The following is a 27,183-nucleotide window of genomic DNA, read 5'->3' as shown; positions in this document are numbered from 1 at the left end:
CTCAATATAAAAAAGGCCATATATGAAAAAATGACAACTAACATCATCCTCAATGAGGAAAAACTGAGAGCTTTTCCCCTAAGGTCAGGAACAAGACAAGGATGTCCACTCTCACCACTTTTATTCAAAATAGTACTGGAAGTCCTAGCCACAGCAATCAGAAAAAAAGAAGTAAAAGTCATCCCAATCAGTACGGAAGAAACAAGGCTTTCACTATTGGTAGATGACATGATACTATATATAGAAAACCCAAAAGACTCCACCAAAAAACTGCTAGAACTGATAAAATGAATTCAGTAAAGTCACAGGAAACAAAATCAATGTACAGACATCTGTTGCATTTCTATATACCAATACTAAAGGAGCAGAAAGAGAAATTAAGAAAACAATACCATTTGCAATTGCACCAAGAATAATAAGATGGGAACATTAGTCACACATACAATGGAATATTAGTCATAAAAAGAATGAAATCTTGCCATTTGCAATGACATGGATGGAGTTAGAGAGTATAATGCTAAGCGAAATAAGTCACAGAAAGACAAATACCACATGACTTCACTCATATGTGGAATTTAAGAAACAAAACAAACAAGCAAAGGGAAAAAAGAGAGACAAACCAAGAAACAGACTCTTAATTATAGAGAACAAATTGATGATTACCAGTAGGGGTTGGGTTAAATAGGTGATGGGGATTAAGGAGTGAGTGCACTTGTCATGATGAGTACAGGTGATGTACGGAATTGTTGGATCACTCTTTTGTACACCTGAAACTAAAATAACACTATATGTTAACTAACTGGAATTAAAGTAAAAACTTAAAAGAACAAAACAAACAAACAAACAAAAAACCCAAACAAACAAATAAACAAAAAATATAGTAGGAAAAGGGGAGGGATAAATACTAAATGGGAATTGAACTTTAAGATAACATCAACAGAAAAGACCTGACTGAAAAAAGTGATTTTAGAGTTAAATCCTGAAGTAAGTAAGAAAGCAGCCATGCAGACATGGGATAAGGAGAGAACATTCTAGGCAGAGGCTTGATGAGTGGAAAGACTATGAGACCATACTGTGCCTGATATAGTAGGGGGTGAGTGAAGGAGGGAGAGTCATGAGAGATGGGATTAGTGTAATGAGGGGGCCAGGTATTGTAAATCATGTTACGGACTATGGATGAAATGTGAAAACAATGGAGGGCTCCCACTGGATGACATAATTCAATTTATATTTTAAGAGGATTACTCTGACAGATTTGCAGAAAATAGTTTCAAGAAAAAAGCAGGCAAACCATTTAAGAATCTACTGTAATAACACAGGTGTGAGATGATGCTAAATGGACAGGATGTATTTTAAAGGTAGAGCCAGCCAAATGGGGGACATGAGAGAAATGGTTCATGAAAGATGTTTTCAAAGTCTGTGTTATGGGGCACCTGGGTGGCTCAGCTGGTTAAGCGTCTGCCTTCGGCTCAGGTCATGATCCCAGAGTCCTGGGATCAAGCCCTTCATCGGGCTCCCTGCTCATCGGGGAGACACCCCCACCCCACTTGTGCTCTCTGGCTCTTTCTGTGTCAAATAAATAAATAAATAAATAAATCTTAAAAAAAAACAAAGACTATGTTATGACTAACTATAAGAATAGAGTTGACATTAACTGAGATGATTAAGGAAAAAAAAAGTGATGGCAAGAAAAGCTGATTGGGGGTGGGAGCCAGGCAATAGCGAAGTTCTGGACACGTTGAGTTTGGGACGCCTGTTAGATATCTCAGTGGAGAGGCTGAGTACAGAATGGTATATGTGTCTGGAATGTAGGGGGAATCTGAGATGGAGAAATATTTTAAGAAGTCTTCAGCATGTAGACTGTATTTTAATCATAAGTCTGGAGGAAGTCCCTGGAGATTGAAAGGTAGAAAGGAAAGATATGCAAGGACCAATCCTGAGGCTTCAGGCTATTCCAACATTCAAGGTCAGAGAGATGAGCAGGAAGCAACAAAAGAGAATGAAGAAAGTGGGTAGAAAGGTAAGATGAAAACCAGGTGAGTGTGGTATCCAAGATTCTCTGAGGAGAAAATGTAAGACATGTCTTTCTGGAGCTCTTCTTTCCAGGCTCTGGTTATAGCAAAAGACACAATTGACATGGATAGTATGTTCTATCAGACATGCCACAAGTTCATGGGACCATCAACCCAGTTTAGAATGTCAGAGGTGGATGAAATCATATATAACTAAGCCTAGAATCATAAAACAACTTGATTTAGGCAGAGAGTTGACAATTTTGAAGCATGACTAAGTCCAGCCTAGAGTGTAGAATATCAAAATTCCTGCAGATCTGTATGTTTTAACCTTTAATTCAACGACATTTGACACCCTGCTTAGAAATGTGAAGAACCTAACCTGAATAGCTCATCAGATAGAACGCCACACCACCATCTTCAAGAGATTAGTTGTGAGAGTAAATTTAAGCCATGATACCTCCCCTTATGAAATGATGCTGGGCCTTTAACAATACGCAGGTACTGATGATGGTCATTAGCCTGTGAATTCCCATGTCATTCATGTGTAAAATTCATAACAGGCAATTTTCCTATCTTTACATCGAAATAATATTTACCACTTTAAATGCTATTTACCTTTTGTATGTTACTGTGTTTTGCCCCCCTCATTTGAAGCCATGTGTCTTAAAGACTGGAATAATGTTTTTAAACTTTTTATACTGCCTTCTTCACCCCTTCTCCTTCTTTTTGCTTTCATAAAACTAGTCTTAATGAGAACATTTTCTAAAAACTTTGTTGTTGTTGTTACCATCCTTTTACTTCTTAAAACTAAACATATTTTTGTTAATTATTTGGTAACATAGTCTCTAGCTCTGTTTACCATTATTCTAAGGCTGGTACTGTTATTATTTTGAATACAAGATAAAGATGTTTGGAAAAAACACTGCAATAGTGGGTAAGTTTTAATGAGTTGATTATTGTTCTTTAGCACTACTGATGTGAAGATATTGATAATGTATTCCTCTTTTTTAATGTTCTTTAGAAATTCTAAATGAGTTTTGCAATAATTATGAATCTCATCCAAATACCTCATCACTATATTTACTTCATCCTTCAAATGCCAGCTAAAAGGATGATTGATATGTATGAATATTATGTCAGTGGTGCATTTCAGTTGTCTGAATCAGTGATAATCTCACCAGTACAATATGACAATGTTTTTATCCTACGCTAGTTTTATAATGTTCATTGAGGTATTCAATTTCTAAAGGAAGCAATAGTGACCCCCCTCCAATGTATATGGAGGAAAAAGTTAATGAATGGCCCTTTAAATTCATTTAATAGGCAGTGTACTAGCTAAACAAACATACTCTTGAAAATTATTAATTATTAATTAATTAATAATTAATGATGAGTACGGGAGATGCATAGAATTGTTGAATCACTCTTTTGTACACCTGAAACTAAAATAACACTTTATGTTAACTAACTGGGATTAAAGTAAAAACTTAAAAGAACAAAACAAACAAAAAATAATTATTAATTATTATTAATTATTGAAAATTATTAATGGGGAACCTGAAATAACAGTTCATAGGTTTGTTTTTGTATTATTTTGCATTTATTTGTGGTTATGTAATCAATTTTACATTTTATTCATACTATTTATTCATAATGGTCATAATATTTTTGTTAAGGATATATGAATTAATATGCTAAAATAGCCCATATTAATATTTCATAGGGTGTGACTTCTTTGTTCCCTCAATTTGTGAGAAATTTCACATTAACTGAAACAGGATTGCTGTTTCAAATCATTCTTATGGCTTCCTATAGTCAAAATGAAATAGTCCCTTTGGAACAGCAAACTATCATTGCTATGTCACTGTTCTCTAAGGAGGAGAAATTGTGGAGTGAGCAGGTGAACATGAATCCTACTGATAACATCTACCCAAGACTAGAAATAAATAGTATAAAATTTTGTGACTCAATCAGAGAATGCAAGGAATCCTGTCAGATAGAATTTTGCCCTCTACTATCTCTTTCAATATTCTCTTTTTAACCTCTTACTATTGCTTTTTATCATTTTATTTATTTTTTAAAGATTTTATTTATTATTTATTAAATTCTATTAACCCATTCAACTACTAGATTACCATATTGTACATAATGATGACAGATAGAGAGAGAGAGAGTACAAGTGTGGAGGAGGGTCAGGGAGAGAGGGAGAAGCAGACTCTCCGTTGAGCAGAGAGCCAATGTGGGACTTGATCCCAGGACCCTGAGATCATGACGTGAGCCACTTAACCAATGGAGCCATCCAGGCACCCCTCTTATCATTTGATTTAGCTCCAATGTACAAAAATTAATCTCATCCACATCTTTTTTTTTTTTTTTTTAATTAAAACCTGAAAAGAAATCTCTATGAGGCACTAACAGATTCTGGCATCTCTAAGCCACCACTATCACATAAAACTCAAGGGAAAAGACACTGGGGTCCTGACAGAAAGCAGGATGAGAATTGGCTAAAAGAAATTTCTATGAGGAAGTTATTATTATTACCCATCCTGTGATCTGATGGGAGAAATATAAGCTATTTACATGAAAAGAATGAGCTTCTTTAACCTAGAGAGGTCTTGTGCAGTAAATGTCAATATTCCAAAAACCACTTTAGGCATTCATATATTTATACAAATTGTATATTTTTAAAATATATTCTTAGATTTAGATATGAGGGTCTTTGATTCACTATTAAATTTATTTAAATTTAAAAAATCCAACTTTGTTGAACTAGTCAATATAATAGTATGGATTTTGGACTTGCATGAGGAGTACCATTAATTCTAGGGAGAGAGGAGTTTTAATTTTGAAAAAAAATGAGATTTGTCGGGACGCCTGGGTGGCTCAGTTGGTTAAGCGTCTGCCTTCGGTTCAGGTCATGATCTCAGGGTCCTGGGATCGACCCCCGCATCGGGCTCCCTGCTCTGCAGGAAGCCTGCTTCTCCCTCTGCCCCTCACCCTGCTTGTGTTCCCTCTCTCGCTGTCTCTCTCTCTCTGTCAATTAAATAAATGAATAAAATCTTTAAAAAAATGAGATTTGTTACAGAATTACATATTTATTACAGAAGTAATCCTGTATAAACTAAGATGTTACACAATGCTGAAATTAATTCAAATGGTAACATTAAGGTTAATAATTCTATACTCTATAGGGCATGACTTAACATAAATGAACTCTTTCATTCATGTGAGGATAATAATTTTTGACATTTAATTTAAAAAAATGAACTGGTGTTAAAATGAATGCAATTATGACCATTTAAAACCATGTTCTCTATTACATCATAGGATAATACCCATTAAAATGTATAGCTAATACTAAATTAAGTCACAAATTCTAAATACCAGGGCAAAAAAGATATCTTTTTTTTTTAAGAATTATTTATTTATTTGAGAGAGAGAGACAGAGAGAGTGAGAGAGTAGGGGGAAAGGCAGAAGGAGAGGGAGAGAAGAGGGAGAGGGAGAGAAGCAGACTCCCCACAGTTTGGGGAGCCCAACACGGGGCTCTATCCCAGGACCCTGAGATTATGACCTGAGTCAAAATCAAGAGTTGGATGCTTAACCGACTGAGCCACTCGGCATCCCCCACAAAATCTTCTGCATTATTTCTTGACTAGGTGTGTTAACATAAATTACTATGTACAATACTAAGTATAAACCTGGAGAGTGATTAAATTACTTGTTTTCAGAAATCATTTTAACAGTGTCTGATTGCCAATTCATCACTTTAATATGATAGAAACATAAATGTAGTCTTCCTTTATGTTACAAAAGCTCTTTGGACATAGGTATTAATAATAACTATAATATCTAAAATTTTAATAACTACCTATTATCAGATACTGTGCTATGCTCCTTCCAAATATTAACTAATTTGATCCCCCACAACCAACTTCTAAGAAAAAATATCATCATCATTTTATACTTAAGAAAACTGAAGCACAGCTGTAAATTACTTTTCCAAAGTCACTCACAGCTAGAAACTGATAGAACAGGAATCTAAACTAAGGTAGCCTGGCTCCAGAGTCATTCTTGTTAATCACAATGCTATTGTGCCTTTAAAATTAGATGTAATTTTGAAACTTGCATTTTAATGTGTACAGAAATCTATGCACTCATGCTCGTGACCCTCGTTTATAGAAACACAAAGCCTACCACGTAAAAAATTGAGGTGTGTACTTTTTAAACCTAAGATAGTTCAGTGGAAATCATTTAACTTTTTATTTTTATGTAGGTGTTTCATCAGCAAGTAATTTTTCTTTAGTTTTCTTTTCTTTTCTTTCTTTTTTTGTTTTCAACAACACCTTTGGGGCATTGGTAAAAAGAGCAAGTTTACTTGCTGGTAGTGGTTATCATACGAGATCACAATCCACATGCCTTCAGGGCTCAGGCAGGTAATGAAAATGATTAAATATATAAGACAATAGGGAATAATGGATCCACCGGTAAATTACACACAGAACAGTCCCTTTCTACACACTTCAAATTCACTGTTTTTACAGTATGCACCGAACAACAAGTCTATGACTGATGTCAGCCTCAGGCCTTCACGTTTGCTGCATATTTCTGCTCTAGAATTACATAAGTATTCCTCATGATGGTTTAAATGACTTCGATAGAAATTATTTTAGATGTGACTATTTGGTTAGATCTCAAGGTGTAACATCAACAGGCATTTCCTTTGTTATTCTTTCTGACAAATTTCAGTAACCTTTATTTTCAGATGGTAAAAGTAATTTTTAAGGAATATGAGAAGGAAAACCTTCCAAAAGACTCTTCTTTCTAAGGCCCAGGAATGTTCCACTCTAAAACATCTGATCTAGCATGCATTTATTAGGAATTCTTTCAGATGCTCATGCTGTCTTTTCACCAAAGTCCTCTCCTGTATTTACAATCATTCTTGGATCATGTCTTTTATGTGTGAGTGTTGGTTAAAACACTGTTTTCCACTGATCTTGGAGCCTACATCACCACAAAACCAATAGAAATGTTACCTCTTTTTAACTCCAGGATTGCCATTACAAATCATTCTTGTGACCCTCCATAGTAGAAATGAAATGGGGCTTTTTTCCCCCTTCTTCTAGTTCAGAACATAAAATTGCAGTGAACTAGCTTTTGTGTATTATAGTTATTTATGAACTGAGCTGTGGTGAACTTTGCTATTCAGTTCTGACTGCTGGCTGTGTGGATTAATCCACAGGACTGAGATTGATGGCAGAGAGACCAGTTAGAGCCTATAATAATCTAAGCATAGGTAAGAAGGACTGGGACTGAGGAGATAATAGAAAAGGAGTGATCAAAATTGGAAAGTTGGTGTGGATTATTTTAAATCCTTCTCATAGATTTGCTGTTGACCTTCGAGTATTTAAGAAGGAAGTAAGAAAACAGCCCAAAGAAACCAGCATTTCTGTTTCCAGTGTTTCTGTTTCCTGAGCAATGAATGCCAAGTTGTCCTTTTTTTTTTTTTCCTGAAGGGAAAAGAACTTAACATACTTGTAAAACAGGACGTAATGCCACTTTGATGAAGCTTTTTCAAGCATAACTAGTACATGAAACATGAGCAATTTGTCTATTTAAGATTTAACTGGGATGGCACCTGGTGTTCAGAAGGATTCATTGACATGAATTTTAAAGTTGAAAATGCTACATAAGCAATCATAAAATATAGACAGTCAAAATAAATGAGACAGTCTCTTAAGGCATAAACTATTCACAGGAAATTTCAACCCTAAAACTATGCAGCCTTTTAAAGTGAGTAATATGGGTATTTCTAGGCCTCATTAGAATGAATTTATTTAATTAAGAACAAACTTTAGTGATAGGCATTCTTTGAAATCTAATAGTGCAGTAACCAAAAGAAAAGCAAGGAAATAATTATGTTGGATTTATAGGTGATTATGGAGATCCTCTGATAAGAATGCTTTTAAAGAAGTGTGATTCTCATTATGTCATATAAGGTTTAAATCCCTTTTAACAGCTGGATCTAGCCAGTTTGTATTTTGGATTAATTATAATCATATACATGCAAAAAAAAAAAAAATACATCACATCCGGATATATTATTGCTCAGCGAAATTCAGAAAGACTGGCAAATAGGAGACGGTACATTTTAGTAAGACTTGATTCTCCACTAGTTTCAAATGCTTATACAGTGAGACCAGGAATTTCTCTGAAATTTCTATATTGGCAGCTCCAGAAATCTCTCTATGCTTTACAACCCAGTTCTTCGGGTGGCAGGATTGTACTTTGATCTCCAGCACATGCCTGGGGTTTCCACTTTCTCAGAGAGCCCTCCCACTCTCTGCTCTGCACCAGACTTCAGTTAGTTGCTGCTTTGCCCTTGATGGAAGCCTTGGGCACCTCTGGTGGGACTCCGTCCACCTTCCTGTTGTGACCTAAGCTTTTGGCCAGCTCTAGACTTCTAACACTCTGTGGGGGTCCTGTATACCCCCGGGGTGTTTCTCTCAGCTTGGTGGTCTATCTGGTACAGCCTTCTCTGCTTTGCACACTTGAGGCCGAGCTTTCAGCACTCTGGCCCCGCTCTCAGCCTTCTCCATGATGACGCTGTATATTCAGTAAAGGGCCCGTGGGAAAGAATTGGCCGTCTGACGCGGACGCACATTGTGACTGGGGTATTTCAGAATTCTACTCCCTAATCCCAGCCCCACAAGTGGCAGTTTAAATTGTGACAGGTTCTGCTATCTGTCTTCTTTATTATGGCAGGTTTTGCTCTTGCATTCACATGGCCCTAGAGTTCAGGGTAGCTATGGGTCACTTCTGCCCTAGGAAATATTTGTCCCCATGTGGAACTTAGTACCTTGAGCTTTCTTTAAATCCTTAACTCCATGAATGGGCTTTATTTATTTATTTTTTCTTAAAGATTTTATTTATTTATTCATGAGAAACAGAGAGAGGGAAAGAGAGGCAGAGGCAGAGGGAGAGGGAGAAGCGGGCTCTCTGCGGAACAGGGAGCCTGATGCGGGACTTGATCCTAGGACCCCAGGATCGACCTGAGCCTAAGGCAGACACTTAACTGACTGAGCCACCCCATGAATGGGCTTTAAAACACATATGTTTTTATAGGTTATCTAATTTGTTCTCATGAACTGTAATTGTAAGTAGTTCTGGGAAGACACATTTACATTGTTCCAATTACTAGAAAATTAAAATTAATATTGTAATAAATTTTATTATAAACATCTTTTCGTATATTTGTGTGTGTGTGTGTGTGTGTGTGTGTGTAAATACTTCTTGGGTATATCTTTAGGAATGGAATTCTGGACCATAGACTATATGTAGGTCATACATATTAATTTTACATGCATCTTATACTCCATGAGATATTGTTATTGCTCTTACAGTTATGATTTACTTATATTTGCCCACATATTTTTTTCTTTCCATTACTCTATTCCTAAATGATTTTAGGGTTTTTCTGTTATCATCTCTTTGTATTGAAAGAACTACTTTTAGTAATTCTTTCAAATGAGAGTCTACTGCTGATGAATTCATTCAGTTTTACTTTGGTTCCCAATATTTATTTTTATTCTTCAGTCCAAAAGATATGGGTATAGAATACTACTTGGCAGTCATGTTCTTCCTGGAATTTAAAGGTTATTCCATTGTCTTCTGGCTTTCATCATTTCAGTTGGTAAATAGTTAACTGTCAATTTTATTGTTGTTCCGTGAAGGCTAAACTTCTCCTAATGCAACCCCCCAGCTGCTTTTCAGTTTTTAATTTCTTTTTATCTTATATTTTACTATGCTCGGGTATCTTATGCTTGTTTGCTTATTTGTGTTTCACTACCTGGCATCTATAATAATTCTTGAATCTACAGATGATACATTTTACCAGTTTTAGAAAAATCTCAGCCATTTTTTCTTCAAGTATTATGTTAGCATCACCTTCTCTCTTCTGTTTTTCTTCAGTTACAATTACACCAGTTAGACCTTATTCCCTGTACACACATTTTATCTTATTCTTCATTCTTTTTTTTCACTTAAAAAAAGATTCTTCTGGTGCTTTATTCTGGATATTTTTTCCTGAACTTTATTCTAATCATCTATTCTTCTTTACCAAACCCATGAATCAGTGATCTTTTTTTGTAAAAGGCTAGATAGTAAATATCTTATGCTTTGTAGGATATACAGGTTAGAAAACTCTGCATTATAATACAGAAAGAGTCATAGACATTATGTAACCAGGTGGATATGACCATGTTCCTATAAAATATTAGCTATCAAGTATGCCATATTTGGACCATAGTCTGTAATTTGACAATCCCATGTCTAATATAACCTATAGAGCCCATAATTTCAATGACTATATTTCTTGTATCTAGAGTTTATATTTGACCGTTTTTATAGTCTCTAGTTCTCTAGTGAAGTTTAACATAATACCAAATATTTTCTAGCACATTAATTGTTATTTTAACATTTGTGTCTAATAATTTCAACATCTGAATCAACTCTGAGTCTAATTCTATTGCTTGTTTTTTGCTCTTAACCATATCTCTTGCTGTGTCTGTTAACTTTTTAGGAAGGTGAAGTCTTAATAGGAAAAACTGTAAAGGCTCTAGATGAGACATTATCTTCAGCATGTAGTTAGCATAGGGACATATCCAGGTTAAGCTAGATCAAGGCTGAGTTTTAGAGCTTTTAAGACCTGCTGTATTTCTACTTCTCCTTTATTCCCACGGTTATTTATTTTCAGAACTCCCAAGTGAAAGTCCTGGGAATTTATTAGAAACCCTATTCAGTGGCAAGCCCTACATGCCACATTTTTTCTCCCCTGTACTTTGTGACTGCTGAAAACTACATTTAAGTCTTCACTTCTTTAGTATTGGATTCTGTATGGCTTTTCGGTACCTTCACAGCTTATGAATTGGTGAGTGCCTAGAGGAGATATACAGTGCTCACTTACTTGGTCTTTCTTTCCCAAAGAGATCTTGTTACTCTATCCTGGCCGTCTTAGAAGCCCTGGACTTCTGGATTTCACCAACCAGTTTTAAGAAATGGGGAGAAACTCTGTTTAGGTTTTCCATCTCTTAGCAGCCATTCTGCTTAGCTTCTCAGCTTCTCTTTCTCATCTTAGAAATGGATATATGCCTTGTAGTGAAGAGTGGCATAGGGTATCAGGTTCTCCTCGGTGAGTTTCTCTTCTCCTGGGATCATGGCCTTTCAAGTACTGACTTACTTGCTAGCTTTTGAATGCCTTTAGATAGATGTTTGATTTTTGTTGTTTGTTTGCTCGTTTGATTAATTTCCAGATTCTCTGTTTTTTTTTGTTTTGTTTTGAGGGGACACTTTAGTCTGCTATAAGCTAGTCCACCATTACAGGGGAATGAAAATTTACCTATTACATTTTTAATCTCTTGAAAATAATTCAACATATTTTCCCCTCTTTTTATCACTCTGTGCAGTTTATTTTCAGTTTGCTATATCAGAGTCATGCTCTGCATTTTTCTTCTCTGCTCTGTGCCTGAGCAGGTCCTTCAAACTATATTACCTACACTCCCTTGCTGCCTGGCTTCCTATTGGGTTTGGAGAGTGGGAAGCACCAACTGGGAATCAAAGCAGGGCAGCTGAGAGGCTGAAACATTCATTCCCTTTCTTCATGGAAAGCATTCTCAACCTTTGGCCACAGGTTCTGTGGGGAGGCTGCTCTTACATAGGTCTAGTTTCCATTTGGTTAGAGTGTCATCATGCTCTGCTCCTTTCATGTATTTAGGCCTAAGTGTAGATGATGGGGTTTCTTGCTGTTGCTTAAAACTTGGTGTTCAGCTTGACCTTGGTTATTCCCTTAATCCTACCAATTACCCTTTTAACATCCCCTTAGTTAAGGTTTTATCAGTTAATCTTTTGACTATGCCATCTGCTCAGACCCCAACTGATACACATTCACATTCCTCACTGGGGTAATTTAGAGGGTCTTTTGAGGATATAGAGCTAGGATGCTTAAGTTTTTGTCCCAAACTATGGACTTTTAACTAATGCAGGCTTGTATTCAACAGAGTAGAACCTAAAAGATAATAAAGAGTAATAATTTCATAAAAAGCACTCCCGAAATGCAAGTGTGCATTAATGGAAATTGTACAGCTACAAGACACAGGATAAAAAACAAAATGTTAGTTATTAAGTAGAACAAGATACATAGTTGTTAAGTAAGATTCCAAGTGGCAATGTACTACAAAGATAAGTCAGTAATTAAAATGCATTGGCCTGGACTAAAATGGGGTGGAAAAAGCTTGACTGGCTTTAGTTTGTCAGTGTCATTGACTTTGAGTATTTTTCATTACTACAACAATTAGTCTAAGATTTGCAGTTCTTCCCTTGACATGCTGACCTTTTCACATTGATTCTTTTTACCTGCTGCTAAGATACAAAACCAATATAATCAAGCAGGCAAATCACTTGGTACTAAATTGCCTGATAATAGAGGAGAAAATCTAGTTACCCAGTGTCCTTGGATGTGCTTATACACATATAAAGACGGGCACATAGGCCTACTTTAAAGTAGGCCTGACTTACACTCACATCCTAATAGAGGACCTTTATTTTTAAAGAAGTGCTATTGAACAGAAGCCAGTGAGCAGACATGTCAGGTTCATTTTTGATGCCATCCGTCCTTGACGACATCATATGGTATTTCTTTTTCTTTTACTTGTAGAGTAGTTTTGTTAGATTTCCTCCAATCCCCATTTTTCTCCTGGTTCTGCATTTCATCTGACATAGAGCTAGTTGAAACCAGATCTACAGTGAAAAATTTTAAAGGGGTGATGCAAAGAGATGGTGGACGCTGGTCATTTTTTTTTCCTTTTCCATCTCTTTGCTCCTGTGGGGGACATGCTGGTTATTTGAAGTATTAACAGCAGCCCCATCAAGCCCTGTGTTTTTCCTGCCAGAGACCTGGATCTTGTTCACAAAAATCCAAAGCAAATGGTTTTCTCAGTAGGGGTACCCTGCCAGAATTCCTTAAATCATAGTACATTAGCCATCATAGCCATCAATTTATCAATTAGCTTCTATATACTACTAAACAATCTATATAAAAAAAACTGACTAGAGTACTTGTAAAATCTGTGAAAAATCATATTTACTTATTTATTTAATTATGTTCAGTTGGCCAGCATATAATACATCATTAGTTCAACGATTCATTAGTTGCGTATAACACCCAGTGCTCATCACAACACGTGCCCTCCTTAATACTCATCACCCGGTTACCCCGTCCCCCCACCCTCCTCCTTTCTGTAACCCTCAGTTTGTTTCCTGGAGTCCAGAGTCTCTCATAGTTTGTCTCCCTGTCTGATTTCTTCCCATTCAGTTTTCCCTCCCTTCCCCTGTGGTCCTCCGTGCTATTCCTTATGTTCCACATAAAAATCATTTTTAGAACACTAATGCTCTATTTGGAAAGTCTTTTCTTTTACCATTTTACTTCCTGAGAGAGAAAATCCTATAGGGATTCCTATGACTTAGGTATTTGCTGGAAATTATATTTTATTTAGGTATGTTATGTGTTAATCATTTTCAAGAGTGATAAAACATATATGCTGATTTAAGATGATAGTGCATTTCCTTTTGAATATTTCATCAAAGAAAAACTTTTTAAAGTTACTTTTTAAAATAGTGGTGATATATTTTATAATCCTTTATTATGAATCCAGGAATCAACCCGGTAACAGGATAATTTAAAAAATTTACAACACATTTTTCCCTTTGGAAGCGATCTTCACATAACTCATATACAATAATGATATTACATATTCTCAACATGTAATGCATTAATGTTAACTGGTGATAAGTTGAGATATTCATTCTTAATGTCTGGTTGGAAACTAGTCCCAGCTTTTAAAAACTGCTGTTTAGCAAATTAAACAAGTCTTATATAGAATAATGTATTTTTATAGCTTATCTGTAATTCATTCCATGAATAGGGCAGATGGGGCTAGTTGGAATCATCATCTCAACTAGTGCCTTGTATTTGCTGAGATTGGGTCTCATGACTATAATATAAAAATGCATTCTGACTAAAGACCAGTTGTTTATCTCAACTTTTAGTGGAAAAAAAGTGATCAGTGTTGGTGTTTAAATTATGAAAACATTTCAGAATTGAACTGCAATTGAAAAATATATTCTTTTATTAACTTTGTTTTTTAAGAGTAGTTGAAGCTTCACAGAAGAAATAGGAGGAAGATAGAGATTTCCCATCATCGCCCACTGCCACATGTGCATGGCCTCCTGCATTATGTTAATTTGTTAATTAACAAATTATGTGCATTTGTTAATAAGGATGAACCTACATTGAACTTCAAAATCACCCACAGTTCAGAATTAACCTTAGGGTTCACGCTTGTTGTATATTCTGTGGGTTTAGACAATCCTATAATGACACATACCCATCTTTCTAATATCACACAGAGTAGTTCCACTGCCCTAAATGTTCTCTGTGCTCTGTGTATTTATCCTTCCCTCTGCCTCCAAACTCATGACAACCACTGATGTTTTTACTATCTCCATATTTTTTTTTTCTTTTTCCAGAAGCATATAGTTGTAATCATACGTATATGGCCTTTTCAGACTGGCTTCTTTCACTTAGTAATATGTACTTAAGGTTCCTCCATGTCTTTTCATGGCTTGAAAATTGATTTCTTTTTAGCACTGAATAAAATTCCCTTGTCTGGATGTACCATAGTTATTTTTCCATTTACCTACTACCAAAGATGATAGATAAAAAACTGATGGGCATCTTGGTTGTTACCAAGTTTTGGCAATTATGAATAAAACTGCTTTAAAGATCCATGTGTACGTTTTTGTGTGGACATGTTTACAACTTTTTTGAGTAAATGCCAGGAAGAGTGATTTCTGGATCAAATGGTATGTTTAGTTTTGTAAGAACTTGGCAAGCTATCTTCCAACATCAGCACTGTATGGAAATTCCTATTGCTTCACATCCTCACCAGCAATTGGTGTTATCAGTGTTCCAGACTTTGGTAATTCTATTTAATATTCTATCTATTCTAATTCTATTCTATTTAGTAATTCTAAGGTCTATTGTGTGGTATCTTATGCATTTTCCTGATGGCATATGATGTGGATTAATTTTTTCATATGCTTATTTGATATCTGTATATATCTTTAAGGTCTTTGGCCTATTATTTCATTGGGTTGTTTTCTTAATTTTATAGTTTCATGAGTTCTTTGCGTATTTTGGATAACAATCTTTTATCAGATGTATTTTTTGCAAATATTTCCTCCTGGTCTATGACTTGTCTTCTAATTCTCTTGACATTGTCTTTCATTGAACAGAAGCTTTTAATTTTAATGAAGTTCAGCTTGACAATTATTTCTTTCATGGGTCGTGTCTCGTGTTGTATCAAAAAGGCATCACCATACCCAAGATTATCTAGACATTCTCCTATGCTGTCTTCTAGGAGTTCCATAACCCATTTTTTTTCTTTGTTTAAGAATCATTCTAAGTACATGTTCTATATAACCACTTTTTAAAATATATCATATAAGAGAAAAATAAATGACACATTGTTTTTATATTGGATTATATTTAGATTTTTTTTGACTGTAAAAGTAGCCAGTGTCTTATGAAATAAAATATATTTGCATGACATTCTGAAACATGGTTATTATAACTATTTAGCATAGATACTATTGATAATTAAAAATTTTTCAGTGAAAAAAATTATCTCACCTAATACAGTAAGTTATGTAGTACCATTGATGACACTGATAGATTCATCTTCACTTGTGGGAATAATTACTAATAATTCATAATCCTATATTAAAGGATTATTTAGCTACTTTATTAAAAGCATCCTGAAATTTTGTGCTATATTTTAGAAGTTCCTTCTCCTGCCTCTCTATCAATGCATTCATTCATTCACTCAGAAAATATTTATTAAGTACTTTCATGGACATAATAGAGGTTCAATGGATATTTGTATTATGGATAAATGATTAAATAGAATGCAAATGAGAGTGATATACATTTTTGATGAATACTTATCTGTTACCTTTTATTTTTTGGCTCACTGATCCTCTATTTATGAGGAGTCTTTCATTTGTTAGCTCTTACACTGGAATATTTACCTATAAGTTTTAGACACAGGATTCATATAAATAAGAGATAAGTATTCTTTCTGTACATGGGTACTTTTTAAACAAAGTAAGATTTTAAAAGACATTTTTGTGCCCAGATCCCTTTCTATCCTAAAAGGGAAGGCAAATAAGGTGTCAGGAGTTTGTGGAACATCTCTTATTTCTTTCTGTTTGTTTGCTTGTTTTCTCTGAGAAATAGGGAAAATAAGAAGGCATAAGCTCAGTAAGGATAGGAGAGGATGTATTGTTAATTTGAGGAGAAGAGGTGTGGCCTGGTCTTCCAGAAATGTAGAAGAGTGAATGAAACAGGAAAAAGATACTGGGTACCATTAAAGTCCTACGTGTGGTGAGACGGTGAGATTCAAATCATGACACAACTCACATGGTAATGTGTTTTTCTCTAGCTGCATGAAGCTTTGTGAGTTCAGACCCCAAGGAGGAGGAAATTTGGCTTAAACTACGATTGTGACTTATCCAAGCACATAGTTTGAAGGGAGCATAGCATAATGGAGTTATGGGTACATGCCTGAAAGAAATTAAAACTTACCATGGAATTTAAGCTAGTAATAAGAGAAAGGAAGGCATAAGAATGGGGTCATAAAGAACATTGAAAATACAGTAGAAATGATGGATTGAAGGTACAAGTGGGTCTGAGGCATTTTTGGAATTAGAGTACTAGAGGAAGCAAGCTGGAAAATAGAAGATAGTGGTTGGTGAGTGGGATATTTCAGCTGAGTTTTTAAAGCAGTGACAATTATTAGTAATTAAAAACATAGGCATGATTATGTGAGGAGCTGAAGTATGTGGAGGGCAAACCCATTGAAGAAAAGGACACCAAGGAGCTGAGTGAGACACCAAGATCAAAAGTCATCAATATAGATAATAAAATTATCAAGGACTTTGAATAGAGTTATTGTGGTTATAAGTTTTCAAGGAATAAGAGGAATCACAAAAGAGGAAGAAAAAGATTATAATTATGGAGGAAGATAGTGAGTATAACAAGGATGGGTAATTCCTGAAGATTATTATCAAAACCATGAAATTTTAAGAAGGAGGAGGGAGAGAGAGCATGATCTTAGCAATGATTAATAGGTCTTGTGACAATTCCTGAAACTCCAGAGGAACAACTACCCTCCTCATTCACCTCCCCTGACCTTCCCCCTGCCATCCAGGCTTTTGTGGGAAGAGTGCAATGGAAGAAATAGCCACCACTGGAGAAGACTTTAGGGGAAGCAATATCCTCAGTGGAGAGACAGTTTTAAATAGGGAAAAATATTAATAAGAATGTTGAGCTAGGGGTTAAAAATATAGGCAGTTTTACCAAAGCTTGATCATGAATTTTGAACATCACTATGCAACAGTTTCAGGAGATATATGTAGGGGCATTACATAACAGAATGGGAATTTGAGACTAATGTCAACATATTTAGGGGTTAAATCCTAGAAAGTCATTATGTAAATGTAAGAAACTATGAAGATTTGCTTAGTGTTGCAACATGCTCTGTTTCTCAGAAATAACTTTTAGAAATAGATTCCATTGGTTACTTGTTTGGAAATAATTTGGTTTGGGAATAAAATGATCTGATTGATGAATATTTTGCTTAACTGAGATCATCTCTTCATAAATTAACAAACATTTAAATAATTAGTATAAATAAAATAGAAACATTAAAACTTTTGAGAATTTTTTCATCTTTCTTTGAGTACATTTAATGCTTTGAGTTTATATTTATATCTTTTTTAATATATTCTAATTATTACTGCAGACTTTTGATGCAGAAGGATTGAGGTGGATGGGTGGGGTGATAAGGTTGAATTGACATTAACTCTTTATTAAATCTAAAAAATAATTTTTTGAGAGAATGAGGTAGTGTTTGTGTGTGTGTGTGTGTGAGAGAGAGACAGAGACAGAAACAGACAGAGACACAGAGAAAGACGTAGAGAGGGGGAGAAGTGGAGGGAGATATAGCGCAAATATTTTTCATGATATTTTTTCATCACTGAGTTAAGCAAGCAGTGAGAAAATCACTTTTAGCAATAAAGAGGAGAAGATTGGCAGCTACTGAGTAGAAGAAGCTGGTTAAAAGGGATCAGTAGTCAGAGAAAGAGAGAGAGAACATTTAACAATAGCTACCTAAGTTAAATGGCATTTGAAATTACTGAGATAAGAGACCTTGGTAAAAGTACACCTTGGATCACATTATTTATTGATGGAAATAAAATATTTTATAAGAAGTAAGTTGATAGTGGGAATTTGGGATTCACTACTTTGAAGAGGACAGGCTTATGTTTCAGTAGCACAAGCATAAATTGATACAAAATGTGAGAATAAATGAACTTCTGAACCCATTATAAGACAAAAAATAAGGATTGGGTGATATTAGTTTATACTTATTTTGAGAGCTCAAACCAAACTACATAACTGAGTGCTGTGTAGAAAGAAATTAATATGTATGTCAAATTGTTCTTCAATTTTGGTAAGATCTTCAACTATTTTCCAAAGTGATTTTGAATATACTATCTAATATCATTTTCTCTGTGAAGTAATATGTGAATTATTCAAAAAGGAAAAAAAATTAAACCAAGAGAAGAAAAAATTGTGGGCACTGGCAAAAATCACTGATGTGATTTGAATTGAAGTCCATTAAATGCCATTCAACATTTTTCTACATTAAAAGAAAAAGTAGAAAGATATAACAATTTTTAATGACCCGTCCTTTTTTCAACACTCTTTGTTGGTTTTAGGGGGCAAGGAAAAGGACAAACACTGATCAAAAGAAGCTTTAAACTCATTGTGTAATGAATAAGATAACATAATTTTTTGTGTGTGCTACCAATTCCTGAGCCTTTACAAGTTCTTGTAAGTCAAATATGCTTGCTTTACATTCACTTCAACTCTGCAGGATTAAGATTCCTTATTCCTCTGATCTGCTAAGTCATATCACATATGCATCTAATTTTCAACAACAGAAATTCTGTTGATATGTCTTTTTTGTTCTGATCTGCATTGTATGTGTCCTTGTATGCTTATATTTTTGTGCCTTTACAATCACTTTAGTAGGAAATCAGGAAATATATGCTATGTTAAGTTTGCAATATTTAATTCCAAGTACTTTTTAAATATATAAATAAAAATGAATTAAAAATCATAAACCTATTTACTGACAAATGAAGGAAATATTGAAATGTTGCAATCTGTCTTGGTTTCAATACATTAACTAAGATTCATATTTATAATTGTTTATATTAATTATGGCAGGCACAATGAAAATAAATGGGGAAAATTCTCTAAAAAGAATCAAAACCAATTATTATATTTTTACTCTTTCAGAAAACAATTATTATAGATATTCTATGTGAAGAACTTTACTTGGTGATTTGGAGATTATAAAGATGGATTAGAGAGTGATCCCTGACTTCGAGGGGCATTGAACTCAGTAAAAGAAATAATCCATGAGATAAATAATCATAAGATTTGATAGAAGAGGCCCCATGCATCAAAGAGTTATGGTAAAATGTCCTGGGTATTTAGAAAAAAAGAAAGAATGGAGTTTTTTTTCTGAGGGATTTGAAAAGCCTCTATGGAAAAATTGGAATGAGGTTGGTTATTAAAGTATAGCTAAAATATGGAGTTGGTGACAGAAGCGAGGGTAAGAATGGACCTACCAAGAAAGAGACAGGAACATGAATAAATTAAAATTCTGGAACAGGAGGCTCAACTGAGTCAGAGGGTCGGAGATGTAAAGCTGAGTGAAAGATGATATGGGAAATTGCTTAAACTTGGTTATTTCCTTCTGTAGGCAGTGAGGAGCTTTAAAGATTTAAACAAGGCAATGAGATGATAAGAGTGGTTCATCAAGGGGTGCCTGGGTGACTCAGTTTGTTAAGCGCCTGCCTTTGCTCAGATCATGATCCCAGGGTTCTGGGATTGAGCCCCACGTCAGGCTCTCTGCTCATTGGGGAGCCTTCTCCCTGTCCCTCTGCCTGCCTCTCTCTTTCTCTCTCTCTCTGTCAAATAAATAAATAAAATCTTAAAAAAGAAGAGTGGTGCATCAAGATTAGTCCTGTAACTGTTGAATGTTTTATTAAGTGGGGAATTATTATCCAAAAAGTTAAAAGTAAAAATTTCTTTAAATAAATATATTTAATAAATAAATTTAGTTATTTAAATACATAACAATTTGTATCTTCTTACCTGGAACAGAAGCCAGTGAGCCATTAACCGGTAGGAACAGTTAAATAGTAACTGAGACAAATTTCCTGGAGACTGAGTGAAGACTAGCGTAAGAATGCAGAAACTCCTGTGGGTAGGCTATCTTAGTGAGAACCAACACTATGGTGTGTTTTACTTATACATCCAGAGCATTCTCTGTAACAAAGACTAGTCTCAAGGGGAAAAGGTTTTACAAAAGCCCATTTCTAGGGCTCTAGGATAAGGACATAGTTCTTACTAAAGGATACTCTAGCTTTCCTATTACTCCTGAAAGGAGAAGAAAAACTACCACTGGAGAAACATTTATGAAAGTCACAGGCTAGAGATACAGGCACGTTAAAAGACTAAGATTTCATCATAAGGTAATAGAGTACCTCCCCTCACTGACATCTTGCCAAGACACCAATGAGGATGATACAATAGTAATTCATTATAATGGAAAGAGATGCAAGACATAGACTCTGAGGAGGTGTATTGAGGGAAACCCATAGTCAAGAGGAGAAAGAACAAGAGGGACACTAGAAGAGAAGTACCACTGATATGCAAGAAAAGAAAAAAAAAAGAGTTATTTAGATGCCCACATAAAACTAGAGAGGGCAGAAAAAGAGGTGTTAAAGAACAAATGCAGCAAATAGAAATAATTAGGATAAATAAAATAGAAACATTAAAACTGTTTTGAGAATATTTCATCTTTCTTTATTAGCTATAAATTTATAGCTTTTGAGTTGGTATATACACATCCTACTAATTCTGTTTCTTTGAAGAACCCTAATACACTGTTTATTCATAGATGACAATATTGTATAAGTAGAAAATTCCAATAAATTGACAAGAAACAGGACAGTATAGCTTACAAGAATAATACACAAAAGTTAGTTGTTTTCCCATATACCTCAACGAAAAATTAGAATTTGACTTTAAAGAAACAAAGTCATTTACAGTATCACCAACCAAATGAAACACTTTGGTGTAAATCTAACAAAATATTTACAGAATCTATCTAAGTGAAAGGAATACAACTTAAATGAAAGAGAGAAAGTGATCTAAGTAAATGGAGAAATATGCCAGGTACATAGGTAGGAAGACTCAATATTATTTACATGTAATTCTTCCCAGTTTTAACTATAGATTCAGTGTAATCCCAATCAAAATCAGGGCAAGCTACTTTCTAAAATAGACTTCATTTTTTGGAGAAGTTTTAGGTTCCCAGCAAAATTTAGTAGATGATACTGAGACTTCCCATATACCCTTTACCCTCACACATGCAGAGCCTCCCCCATTATCAAAATCCTGGACCAGAATGGCACATTTGTTATAATTGATGAGCATACATTGACTCCTCATAATTACCTAAAATCCATAGTTTACACTTCTGACGTTTTACATTCTATAGGTGTGGACAAATGTAAAATTAACCTGTGTCTACCATTATGGTATACAGAATAATTTCAATGACCTAAAAATTCTCTGTGTTTTGCCTATTCATCCTCCCTTTCCACTAACCCTGGTTACCCACCGACATTCCTTACTAATTCTATCATTTTTTTTTCCAGAATGTCCTATTGTTGGAATCATATAGTACATAGCCTTTTCAGATTGGCTTCTTTCACTTAGTAACATGCATTTAAGACTCTTCCATGTATTTTTTTTTTAAGATTTTATTTATTTGACAGACAGAGACACAGCAAGAGAGGGAACACAAGCAGGGGGAGTGGGAGAGGGAGAAGCAGGCTTCCCATGGAGCAGGGAGCCCGATGTGGGGCTTGATCCCAGGACCCTGGGATCATGACCTGAGCCAAAGGCAGATGCTTAACGACTGAGCCACCAGGCGCCCTGTTCCATGTATTTTTATAGCTTGATAACTCATTTCTTTTTAGTGCTAAATAATAGTTACCTGGATATACCACAGTTTACCTATTCAGCTACTGGAGGACATCTTGGTTGGTTCTAAGTTGTGGTAATTATGAATAGATTTTCCATAAACATCCATGTGTAGTTTTTTCTGTGGATATAAATTTTCAACTCATTTGGGTAAATACCAAGGAGAGTGGTTGCTGGATTATAGGTAAGAATGTATTTAGTTTTGTATAAAACTGCCAAATTATCTTCCAAAGTGTCTATACCCTTTTGCATTTCCATCAGCAATGGATTAGAATTCCTTTTGCTTCACATTCTTGCCGGCAGTTGATGTTGTCAGTGTTTTGGGTTTTGGTCACTCTAATGTGTGTAGTGCTATGTTGTTTTAATTTGCAATTCTCTGAATACATATGATGTGGAGCAGTTTTTCATATGCTTATTTTCCAACTATATACCTTCTCTAGTGATGTGTCTATTCAGAGCTTTTGCCCATTTTTAAATCAGGTTGTTTCTTTTCTTTCTTTCTTTTTTATTATGTTAATCACCATACATTACATCATTATTATTATTTTTTTAACATATAATGTATTATTTGTTTCAGAGGTACAGGTCTGTGATTCAACAGTCTTACACAATTCACAGCGCTCACCATAGCACATACGTTCCCCAATGTCTATCACCCAGCCACCCCATCCCTCCCACCCCCCACCACTCCAGCAACCTTAGTTTGTTTCCTGAGATTAAGAATTCCTCATATCAGTGAGATCATATGCTACATGTCTTTCTCTGATTGACTTACTTCGCTCAGCATAATACCCTCCAGTTCTATACACGTCGTTGCAAATGGCAAGATTTCATTCCTTTTGATGGCTGCATAATATTCCATTGTGTATATATACCACATCTTCTTTATCCATTCATCTGTCAATGGACATGTTGGCTGTTTCCATAGTTTGGCTATTGTGGACATTGCTGCTATAAACATCGGGGTGCACATACCCCTTCAGATCCCACATTTGTATCTTTGGGGTAAATACCCAGTAGAACAATTGCTGGGTCGTAGGGTAGCTCTATTTTCAACTTTTTGAGGAACCTCCATACTGTTTTCCAGAGTGGCTGCAGCAGCTTGCATTTCCACCAACAGTGCAGGAGGGTTCCCCTTTCTCCGCATCCCTGCCAACATCTGTCATTTCCCGACTTGTTGATTTTAGCCATTCTCACTGGTGTCTCATTGAGGTTTGATTTGGATTTCCCTGATGCGAGCAATGTTGAGCACTTTTTCATGTGTCTGTTGGCCATTTGGATGTCTTCTTTGGAAAAATGTCTGTTCATGTCTTCTAGCTAGAGCAATCTACACATTTAATGCAATCCCCATCAAAATACCATCAACTTTTTTCACAGAAATGGTACAAATAATCCTAAAATTTGTATGGAACCAGAAAAGACCCTGAATAGCCAGAGGAATGTTGAAAAAGAAAAGCAAAGTTGATGGCATCACAATTTCGGACTTCAAGCTCTATTACAAAGCTGTCATCATCAAGACAGCATGGTACTGGCACAAAAACAGACACATAGATCAATGGAACAGAATAGAGAGCCCAGAAATGGACCCTCAACTCTATGGTCAACTAATCTTCAACAAAGCAGGAAAGAATGTCCAATGGAAAAAAGACAGCCTCTTCAACAAATGGTGTTGGGAAAATTGGACAGCCACATGCAGAAGAATGAAACTGGACCATTTCCTTACACCACACACAAAAATAGACTCCAAATGGTTGAAAGACCTCAATGTGAGACAGGAGTCCATCAAAATCCTAAAGGAGAACACAGGCAGCAACCTCTTCGACCTCAGCCGCACCACTTCTTCCTAGAAACATCGCCAAAGGCAAGGGAAGCAAGGGCAAAAATGAACTATTGGGACTTCATCAAAATCAAAAAGTTTTTGCACAGCAAAAGAAACAGTCAACAAAACCAAAAGACAACCGACAGAATCGGAGAAGATATTTGCAAATGACATATCAGATAACAGGCTAATATCCAAAACCTATAAAGAACTTATTAAACTCAAGACCCAAAGAACAAATGATCCAACCAAGAAATAAATCAGGTTGTTTCTTATTGAGTTTTATGAGGTTTTCTTTTCTTTTCTTTTCTTTCCTTTTTCTCCTTTCTTTCTTTCTTTTTTCTTTTTTTTCTTTTTTTTTGGTAAGTTTTGCATATAGTCTTTTGTCAGATATGTGTTTTGCAAGTATTTTCTCCCAGGCTGTGGCTTGTTTTCTCATTTTCCTAAGAAAACTATTTTTTACTATATAGAAAAACTGATTCTAAACTTCTAAACTTATATAGAAAGGTAAAACACTTAGAAGAATTAACACAATACTGAAGAAGGAAAACAAACTTGAAAGACTTACACTACCATATTAGAGGAATTACTATATAACTACTGTAATGAAGACAGTATGATATTGGCAAAAACAATACATATATAGGTGTCTTCATCCACTTAGGCTGCTATAACAAAATACCACAGACTGGGTAGATTATAAACAACAGAAATTTATTTTGCCAGTTCTGGAGGCTGGAAGTCCAAGATCAAGCTACCGCTCTGGTGAGCACCCTCTTCCAGGTTCATAGCTGGTGCCTTCTCACCATGTCCTCGCATAATGGAAGAAGGCAAAGGATCTTTCTGGACCCTCTTTTATGAGGCACTAGTCCTATCGATGAGGGCTCCACTTTTTTGACCTAAGCAACTCCCAATATTCTACCTTCTAATACCATAATTTTGGGGGGTTAAGATTTCAACACATGAATTTTGGGGATAACAATCATTCAGACCATTGCAGTAGGTCAAGGAAACAGAAGAGTCTAGAAATAGATCAAAACAAATATATCAACTGATCTATGACAAAGGAGCTGAGTCAATTTAATGGAGAAAAGAATAGTATTTTCAACAAATAATGCTGGAACAATTGGAGGTCTAATTGAAAAAAAATAAACAAAAAAAAAAAGATTTAAATACAGACTTTTCACAGAAGTTACTTGAAATGGATCATAGGCCTAAATGCAAAAGCACAACTATAAATCTTCTTAAAGGAAGCATAGGGAAAAATACATTACTTTGGGCTTGGAGATCAGGTTTTAGATACAACACTGAAAACATAATCTGTGAAAGAAAGAAAATGATAAAGTGGACTTTATTAAAGCTAAAAAACATTTGCCCTGTAAAACCCACTACTAAGAGAAAGAAAGATAAGCCACAAATTAGTAGAAAATATTTGCAAAACGTATATCTACTAAAGGACTTGTATCCATAATTAACAAAGGGCTATTAAAACTCAACAATAAGAAAACAGATCCATTTAAAAATGGACAGAAATATGAACAGACACTTCATCAAAATGATGAAGAGATGCCAATTAATCATATGATAAGAAGCTCAACATCATTTGTCAGTAGGTAATTTAAAATTAAATGAACAATTAAATACCATCTATATACCTGTTAAAATGGCTAAAATTTGAAATAAACTGACTTCAACTGTTGGTAAGGGTGCAGAGCAATAATAATTCTCATTCATTGCTGTTGGTAATGCAAAATGTTACAGCCACTTTGAAAGACAGTTGGGCACTTCTTACTAAGTGAATCTTATCAGGATCCATCAATTACATCCCCAGGTATTTACTCAGCTTATTTAAAAACTTATATCCACAAAAACATTGTACATGAATGTTTATGGCAGCTTTATTCATAATCATCAAAAGCCAGAAGTAACCAAGATGTCCTTCAATAGATGAATGTATAAATAATGTACACATATATAGTGGAATATTACTCAGCAATAAAAGGAAATGAACGATCAAACCAAGAAAAGACATAGGTGATTTGAAATGCCTAGTGCTAAGGCTCTGTAAGATGTTATTAATAGGGGAAACTGGATGTGGGGTATACAGGAGCAATCTTTGCTATATTTTCAATTTTCTATAAATCTAATACTGTTTTGTAATAGAAATTTCATTTTAAAAGTTAAACATATTAGAGGCTATTTCAGTATATTTTGGAATCATGAATTAAGGCTAGCCAAGGAAATTTCATGATGTATTGTCCTCTGTTTCCCTCAAAATCAAAGGAGAAAGTAAAAACAGAAATTAAAGTAATATACAGATTCTTGGAATCATCATGTTATTGAAATCCCCATGTTTCCTAAGCTCATCTGGTGAATTAAGTGGAGAAAACTCATGTAGTTATTAAAGTATAAGTTTTTCAAAATTGCCAGCTCTTCATGGTGTCATGATAGCTTATCCTTCTAAGCAGAATTCTTAGAAGCAGAACTATCTTAACTGTTGAGAGGCTTTTTTTTTTTTTTTCATATTTGGTAAGATCAACAAAAATTCCCTGGTTTCAAATATGGTAAGTTGAATTACCTGATAATTATACATATACTAATATTACACAGAAAAAATTTAAATACATACCTCTTATGTCTTCATTATGTACAATATGGTAATCTAGTAGTTGAATAGATTAATAGAATTTAATCTTTGAATTCCTGTAATCATATGCTACAGCGATTTAGAATGATGATCCTCCAGATTCATATTTCAGGGCAATAAAAATTGCTAATTGTTGCTTTTACTCTATATTGCTTGTGTTCTGTCAAACACAATAGTTTACTTGATTCAGTTTATATTTGAAATTTAAAATGAATGATGACATGATATCTTGCAAGTCAATCATTTAAATTGATTATGACATCTGTGTTTGAATTTTTTATGGATTCTTAAAAAGAAGTGTTTTCATTTCTATGGAATTTTAAGGAATTTTGTTAGATTTTTTTCTTTTTATTTATTGCACTAATCTTATAGCTGTCATTAAGCAGAATCTAGGAGCTGACAGTTTTATTGTGACTATTGATTACATATATTTTTTCTGATTTTTAAAATTTATCC

The 27,183-nt window shown here is 34.9% G+C and overlaps 1 protein-coding gene across 3 annotated transcripts in view; it reads left to right on the top strand.

Moving 5' to 3' along the window:
- Positions 1 to 27,183, top strand: part of SPOCK3 (SPARC (osteonectin), cwcv and kazal like domains proteoglycan 3) — a 478,511-nt gene that overhangs the window by 93,830 nt on the left and 357,498 nt on the right. The window lies entirely within an intron of this gene.

Source organism: Phoca vitulina, unplaced genomic scaffold, assembly GCF_004348235.1.
Source record: "Phoca vitulina isolate PV1807 unplaced genomic scaffold, GSC_HSeal_1.0 scaffold14, whole genome shotgun sequence".
In the NCBI taxonomy this organism is placed as follows: domain Eukaryota; kingdom Metazoa; phylum Chordata; class Mammalia; order Carnivora; family Phocidae; genus Phoca; species Phoca vitulina.
The sequence above is the reverse complement of the archived record's forward strand: the minus strand, read 5'-3'. Positions and strand labels throughout refer to the sequence as shown.